Source organism: Rattus norvegicus, chromosome 2 (genome assembly GCF_036323735.1).
Source record: "Rattus norvegicus strain BN/NHsdMcwi chromosome 2, GRCr8, whole genome shotgun sequence".
In the NCBI taxonomy this organism is placed as follows: Eukaryota; Metazoa; Chordata; class Mammalia; order Rodentia; family Muridae; genus Rattus; species Rattus norvegicus.
Genome location: NC_086020.1, coordinates 45,757,179 through 45,765,313, shown reverse-complemented (window position 1 = coordinate 45,765,313; position 8,135 = coordinate 45,757,179).

Genomic DNA, 8,135 nt, shown 5'->3' with positions numbered 1-8,135 from the left:
CTACTTATAAGTGAGTACATGCTATGTTTGTCTTTTCTAGTTCTATCCATATCTATCACCCTGCATAAAACTCAAAGACCTCAACATAAAACTGAATACATGGAATCTAATAGAATAGAAAGGGGGAGTAGCCTTGAATGTACTGGCACAGGAGACAACTTCCTGAACAGAACACCAACAGCTCAGGCAGTAAGATCAACAATTAATAAAGGAGACAATTAATAAATAAAACTGAAAAGCTTCTATAAGACAAAGAACACCATCAAAGGACAAAATGGCAGCCTATAGAATGGGCAAAGATCTTCACCAGCCCTACATCTGACAGAGGGCAGATATACAAAATATATAAAGAACTCAAGAAATTAGACAGCAACAAACCAAACAACCCAATTAAAAAATGGCTACAGGGCTAAACAAAATTCTTAAAAGAGGAATCTTTAATGGCCAAGAAGCACATGTTGCATGTCCAATATCCACAGTCATCATGGAAATGGAAATCAAAAAGACTCGGAGATTCCTTCCTACACCTGTCGAAACGGCTAAGATCAAAAACTCAAATGATAGTGTTGGGATGCTGGTGAAGATGTGGAGCAAGGGGAACACTTCTCCATTGTTGGTGGGAGTGCAAGCTTGTCTAACTCTGGAAATCAATTTGGCAGTTTCTCAGAAAATTGAGAACAGTTCTACCTCAAGACCAAGCTATACCCAAAAGATGTCCCATAATTCCACATGGACACCATGTTCACAAAGCTTCATATGTAATAGCTACAAGTTGGAAACAACCTAGATGTCCCTCAACTGCAGAATGGATAAGAAAAATATGGTACATTTACATGGTGAAGTACTACTCAACCATTAAGAACGAGGACATCGAAAATTTTCTAACAGGGTTTCTCATTCCCCTTGACTGTCTTGTCTCCTACAGCCTGCTGAGGCTGTACCACACAGTCAGCTCTCTGGTCAGAGAATATGAAGTTATTCACTAGGGAAGCCTTGAGGGACATCAGATTTGAGGCCTCATGAGACCTATCTGACACCTAAGCCCAGGCTTCTAAAATCATCATAAATAGTTATTTGATTCTGAAGCCTCATGTCTGGAAATGGATGAATCTTCAGGATAAAAATGCTCTGTTCTTAACTGCCAAGCAGTTCCCCAGGGCCTGTGTTGCCTACTCTTCCCCTCTGTCCAGAGAACAGTGCCTTGGAATTCAGCGTTCGTTTTTGCTTTTTCTTTAGACCATAGCTACTCAGGATTAAACTTAATGTCTTGTGAGGTAGAGTCCAGCTACTTGGGAAGTTTGTGTATTTTTCTCCCTGTGGGCTCTTGGTTGGAAAGTCTGGAGGACACTGTCATCATTCTAAGCTTAAAAAGGATCCGATTCTTTTTTTTTTCCCTGTGTGTATTTCTATGGGAGGAAATTCTGCCTGGTACCTGTGAAGTGATGTGCTTTTATTCACTTTCTTATTGGATGTCTTTTGGGATTTGGGGTGATAGAAGAGAGGTATGCAGCGAGAAGCATCTTTGGATGTCTGTGGAGCCATCTGGCATGGGAAGAGCTCAACCAGCTAGTTTCCTGGAGGTTTTGATACAACGTATAAATAATTCATAGCACAAGGACCTCAAGACAGGCTTATGGGAAAATACAATACTCGGTTGGAACAAACCGTGAACCCTCAGCTACCCCCCCAACATCGCCACCCCCACACCCCCACCCCCGCCAAAACCCTAAAGACACAGCTTCAGATGGAAAGGAAACACTTGTAGCTCCGTTTCCTCCCAGCAGTAGCAACTCTAAAAAAAGAAGCTGTGTGAGCAGGAAGTCTCAGAGAAGTTGTAGCTATCTTTTGCAAATTGATGAAAGAGCGAAGACTGGCATTGCCATAACTCATTTGAGACTGTTGCAACCACAACATTCAAATGCAGGTTGGAGGCACAGACATTTCTGATACAGTCCGCGGCAGCACAGAGGGAGAGGTGCCTTTGTTTTCTGTGCACCAGGGTTGAACGTAGCTCTGCCTTCCCACATAACATCACTAGCTTACTGCTACCTTTCTTCTTTTGTCTTGTTTCTGAGTCTTAGACATATTGGTGTGAAATTTTAGCCACGTCAGTCTTAGGTTGATGGAGAGAGAGAGAGAGAGAGAGTGAGAGAGAGAGAGAGAGAGAGAGAGAGAGAGAGAGAGAGAGGAGTAACGTATGTGAATTATAGTTTACCCCAAACAAAAGAAAACCGGAAGTACAGGTTTTACGTGATAAATTTATTATCATAATCACCTCCTTTGTGCACAATCCTATGTTCACAAATGCTGACACAGAACTGACTTCCAAAGGGAGGCAACAATGTGTCAGACAAGAGATTCACTCAATCCTACGGGCCCCACATATGAAAATTAGAAGGATGGGGAACTTGGAGGCACTGGGTGGATGTTTATTACGCATAATCAGATAAATCTAAATTCAAAACTCACAGAGCAAGCCCCATCCTATTGAGGCTTATTATCCACTGAAAATAAACCAGAGAAAGAGGCAAGGTAGAAATCAGTGATAAAGAAAATTCTAAAGCCATCCCATTTGGTGAGGATTTCAGTTTGACAAACGCCGGAGCAAAGCTGGCATGTACTTCGGGCTCTAAAGTTGGTCAGACACTCAGGCTTGTACCAGACTCTGGCCGGATAGCTGGCAGGTATCTAGTCTCTGGAAAATAGCCACTCTAAAGAGGACCAGAGGAAAAGTAACAGCCAGTCAGTGGCTTCGTTGACAGGATGACGAACACCCAGGCTGCTCAACACTTGCTCATGAACGTCGCTCATGAATTGTTCTTGACTATATATGAATTGCTACAGTAGCTGTACCCATCCCTTAAGTTCCTCAAACAAGCTGCTCATTCTGTAATATGTGGACAGGTTAAAACTTTAAGTTGATTTTACAATAAACTCCAGGAAGATTTACTTTTTGGGGGGTGGGGGGACTTCAGTTTCTGTGAGTTTTGATGAATGGGTATAGCCACCATCACAAACATAACGTACAACAGTTCCATCATCATTCCCCAAAGTCCCTTGTGCTCTCCTTTCCACTCCAAACCTGCTCCCTGCCCTCTGGCCTCAGGAACCTTGTAAAGAATCTGTTCTTTGTCCCTATAGTCTCGCATTTTCCAGAATGTCCCGGGAAGTGGTATAAAGACTGGTTCTAATTATCTCAGGCCTTAATAAAATGCGAATGAAGAACCTCGTGATTACCAAGACCCATTGTGTGAAGATACCAGTTTATTCATATACTATCTAACTAAAAGACAATTCAGTTATTCCCAGTTTTAGATGATGATGAGTAAAGTTACACTAAGACTTGTGCAGAGCTCAGGGTATGAACACATTTTCCTTTTGCTTGGATAAATACCTAGGAATGAGCTATCCAAGAAGTTTGGAGACACATTTCCAGGTCCACGGAGACACATTTCCAGGTCCACGGAATCACAATCTCTTAGGCGTGGTGTCTCGGAATACGTAGGTTTAAAGTGTCCCCTAGTGTGCTTCCTTATTGGTAAAGGATGTGCTTTTGTGTGATAAAATGCCTTAAAGATAGCCATAAAGGTTACGCAACACAATGTACTAAATGCCACTCAGTGGTATGCCTTAAATAGTTAATGGCTGCTGTATGCCATATTCATTTTGTCTCAACTTTAAAAAACAAAACAAAACAAGAAACCCTAAAGATAAAATCCACACCGCGTGCATGCGCTGTTGGTATCTGGAAGCTCTGATCTTGGGGGCTGTACCTGGGTGGGTCTCACCTTTCAAAATGTCTCTACTTGTTTCGCCAGTTGAGTCCTGGTCCAATTTTCACCTTGTAAATCAGTAGCAAGCTGAAGTTTCCTTTATCAACCTTCCAATTTTCTGGTGGTTTGGCAGGTGAACTGTAACTTCTGTGGCCCTGGGTGAGTGCTCCTGGTGTAGACGGACCAGCATCTGATCTCTGCTCCAGCAAGAGTTCTGAAGGTGCCATGGGTCCTGGACTGAGGAGTGCACGTTGTATGTGACATCTGTACCCTCTTTCTACATGCTTTGCATAATGCCACATTTTTTACAATGGAAGTCAACTAGGATGCACTAAAACGTCTATCATGAAATATACTGTTGACCCATTTTGAATCCTGGCTAAGTAAAAGTCTTGTTTTGTTTCCATAAAAGAGATATTTAATGTAATTTTAAAAAAATCAAAAAGACCTGTTTTAAATGATCAAAGATTTCACACAAAGACTATTGTATCTTCAAAAAAAATTGGGACTATCTCTTTTTAATTAATTTTTTTGAAAATAGATTTTTTTCCATTCAATATATTCTGATCATGGGTAGAGATGGGGCTAAAATTAAAAATCTCTGTGGAAGCAGGAGGTTTTCCCTCCTTCTATGCCTGTGAGGTAAGAAGAACATAGAACAGTGACACGCGAGACCCTAGCTATGGACCCCTCTGCATCTTTAAAGGTGGAGCAGACGCATAGGGAAGCAGAGGCATGAGAGAGAACAGATACTCTCAGGAGCTCATAAATATCCACCCTCCATTCAGACCTTCAAGTCTCCTTTCAGGCTCTGCTCTCTTGCATCACTTCCTGTTTTTGACTTTGCTGTATTACTTGAGCTTTCAGTGTATGTGTGTGTGTGTGTGTGTGTGTGTGTGTGTGTGTGTGTGTGTAGGTGTACAGTTGCTGGGTCTTACTCTCAGCATGCACCTCTAGTTAACTTTTTATTTTTAAAAAATTTAAAGATTCATTTTTTTATAAAATTTAATTATGCATAAATATGTATAGAGACTCTGGCCTTGAGCTAGAGTTACAGAAATACCTGATATTGTTGCCTGGAGTCAAACTCAAGGACTCTGGAGGAACAGCATATGCTCTTAACTGCTGGGTAGTGGGTATCCAAACTCAGAAGTTCACACTTGTTCAGCAAATGCTACCCACTGGGCCAACTCTCCGGGTCCCTCACTTGATACCAGTCCGGTTTTTTTATCATCATCGTCGTCTTCGTTGTCATCATCGTCATTGTCATTTGGGTTTATTTTTTTGAGACAGAATTCCTTTGTATTGGCCCAGTTGTCCTGAAACTCACTCTGTAGACCTCAAACTTAGAGATCCACCTGCCTCTGCCTCCTGAGTGCTGGGATTAAAGGTGTAAGCCACCACCATCTAAGACGGACCCCTCACTTCAATTTATAGCCATCTGTCAAACCTCCTCCTCTATGATCATCCTCTGGGGTTTGTGTTTCCAGCTACCTTGAAAGGAAGGAGATAAAACAAAGGAGGTGAGAGCTGGGAGTTGACCTTACATTTCGGCTCTGTCCCTCTGGATTTTCCAAACTACAGTACTGTGGCGACAGCGGGCTCCTTCTAAAGATCAGATAACAGTCCCAGCCCTGCACCACTCAAGAACAGCTTATCCTTAGAACCCAAAGAAGACACGCGTTGGCTTCTTGCTACCAGATTCAGGGGACCCTGGGCAAGCACTTCAGGGGACTTTTTCTCTCTCTCACTTCTTTCTTTGCTTCCTGGAATGGAACCTCCGCGCACAGATTCATTTCAGTATTGCAGTTTGAGATAGCTGCCTTTTCTACCCGCCGGCCTTCATCTTCGTTGTTTACCTATGAGGTTTAATGAAGAGAAAGGCAGACAGGATTGGGCTTAAGGCAGAGATGGGGGGTGGGGGTGGCCTCAAAGGAAGTGTTGTTCTTACAGTGTCTGAGAACAGAAAGGACAGTGAATCCCCACTGTCTGCTTAGATGGCATCTGAACATGAGTGATGGGAGGAAATGACTGCCCACTATGTGCCCTTCACCCTCCCATCTTCCTCTGCTTTCTCAGGCTGACTAGAGCCTAGAGGCCTTTGCCAAGCATTTGGCTCTAGGGAGGAGTGACAGCCACACATAACACATACTTACCAGCCACACACACTTTCAGGAACACAGGAACGCAGGAAAGATCATTTCTGGTCTTGTTTCTCTCTGTTTTCCCCCAGGCCCTGACTGATTAGTAGAATCCACCCAGGGTAGACTTTTCCGCCTGTCTTCCCTGGTGGAACAGTCTGCTCTCAACCTCTCTCACCAGCTCTCTTTACTCAGCCTGATTTCCACCTCCCATCTTTCCTTCATAACTGGGTGAAACTGGTCCTCAGCAGCGTGAAAGTGGGTTCTTCACTTGCTTTTCTTCTTTCTGCGTCCAAGCGACATTTTATCCTCTTCTTGCTGCAGGATTAAGGGATGAGTAGACTCAGGGGGTGAGGAAATGGTAGATACTTTTGTTGTTCTATTTTTCCATCTCATCCTCCCAAGTCCTGGGACTGTACGTTTGTGCTGCCATGATCAGATTTTTTGAGACGTTTCTTTGAATCGTGGGACAGACAAATGCATATTAGAAAATTTCTTCAATGCACTTCAGAGTATTGTGTGGAAGCATAGTTAACATGGACATCAATTCATCTGTTCGTTCACCCAGCAAGTAATGACTGAGCCCTACCACGGTGTACCGCCATATTTTATAACAGCCCGTGCTGCGCACTGGGGAGAGAAGAGATAAATTATGGACTCAAGGCAGTTCTTTTCTTGGATTTATCATCAGAGAGGATTAGATACGCGTGCACACATTGATGATGACCTTTACTGAGAACAACAGAACTGTTTCAGAGGCTATGAAGGACACCGAGAAACACAGGGCAGCATGACAGACCGGGGTTCATGCTTAGACTCCACAAGGCTGTGGTTCCCTCGTCTCCAGCCCACATTAGCTGTCCGGCTACTCTCTCCTATTAGTAGCTTCTCTCTTTGTGGGACTATCGATGTGACTGTGGGCAGAAATTCGAGTGGAGTTCTATTTATAGCTTCTGGTGAGTCATTAGTGTCACCTTAACAAAAGCCAGCTCCAGAGCCAACTTGATTAGAAAAGCATTCTCGACGGAAAATTCTGATGAAACCAAAAGCAAGCTGTAAAATCCTCCTAGCAGTTTGCATGTCTGTTCTTTAATTGGCCTAATGCGCTAATCCTCACACTCGACACTATACTGTGAGACCGAGCACCCTTGGCTCTTGGTGTCTATCAACGGGTAGGGGTTCTTCCTGCTCTACATAGTGAGTTCCAGGACAGCTGGAGCTGCATAGTGAGACCCTGCCTCCAAAACGAACAAACAACAAACAAACAAACAAACAAACAAACAAACGAAGGCTTCTTCTTAAAGGCATTAGAGAGAGAAGAGGATTTTCTGGTAGTTTTCTGCAGAGTTAACTTAGCAGTTGGCCTGGAAAATATGCTAACCAACCAAGCTCAAAAAAGTCTTTCCAGTCCTGCAAGACTTTGAACCATGGGTGCCTTTGGCCTCTGTGGCATTTCCATACATTCCGCACTGACACACCACTTTGATTCCAGCAGAGAAGTCAGTGGTGGTTGGAGATAGGCTCAGTGCTAAGACTTTGAAGCTGCAGTTTTACCGGCTCACTTTGAAAAACAACCTCTGTGGTTAAGCATGTTAAATCCCCCTGTACTTTCACAGCAGCTTGGCTAAAGGTTATTTTTGTGGAGGTTGGAGGGCGAATGGGAGGTAATAGACTCGGGCGTGCTCGCTCTGAAATGGGTTCAAAGGAGTCTCTCACCTCCTAAGCACACCACCGGCAGGAGCTCATCAGTCTTTATGCTTTGTTAAGCACAGAGCAGAGCTGCCAATACCCAGTGTTAACAAGGGGTCAAAGTGTCTCGACCTTTCGAACAATGAAGATGGGACTGTAATATGGTAAAGACTGTTTGGGAAAGTGTGGACATTTCTCAGCAAGTCAGACGTACAAGTAATATACAGTGTAATGATTTCAGTCGTACCTATTTAATCAAGAGAAATGAGAATATATAACTGGGGGCTGGAGAGATCACCTGGTGGTTAAGAGAATGCTCAGCTTGTGCAAGCGAGCTGAGTTTGCTCTCCAGCATTCATGTTGAATGACTAACAACCACCTGTAACTCAAGCTGTAGGGGCTCCGATGCTCTCTTCTGGACCTACCTCATACCCACATTACTGAACACACACTCACACACACACACACACACACACACACACACATACACACACACACATACACATACACACCACATACACACACACCACAT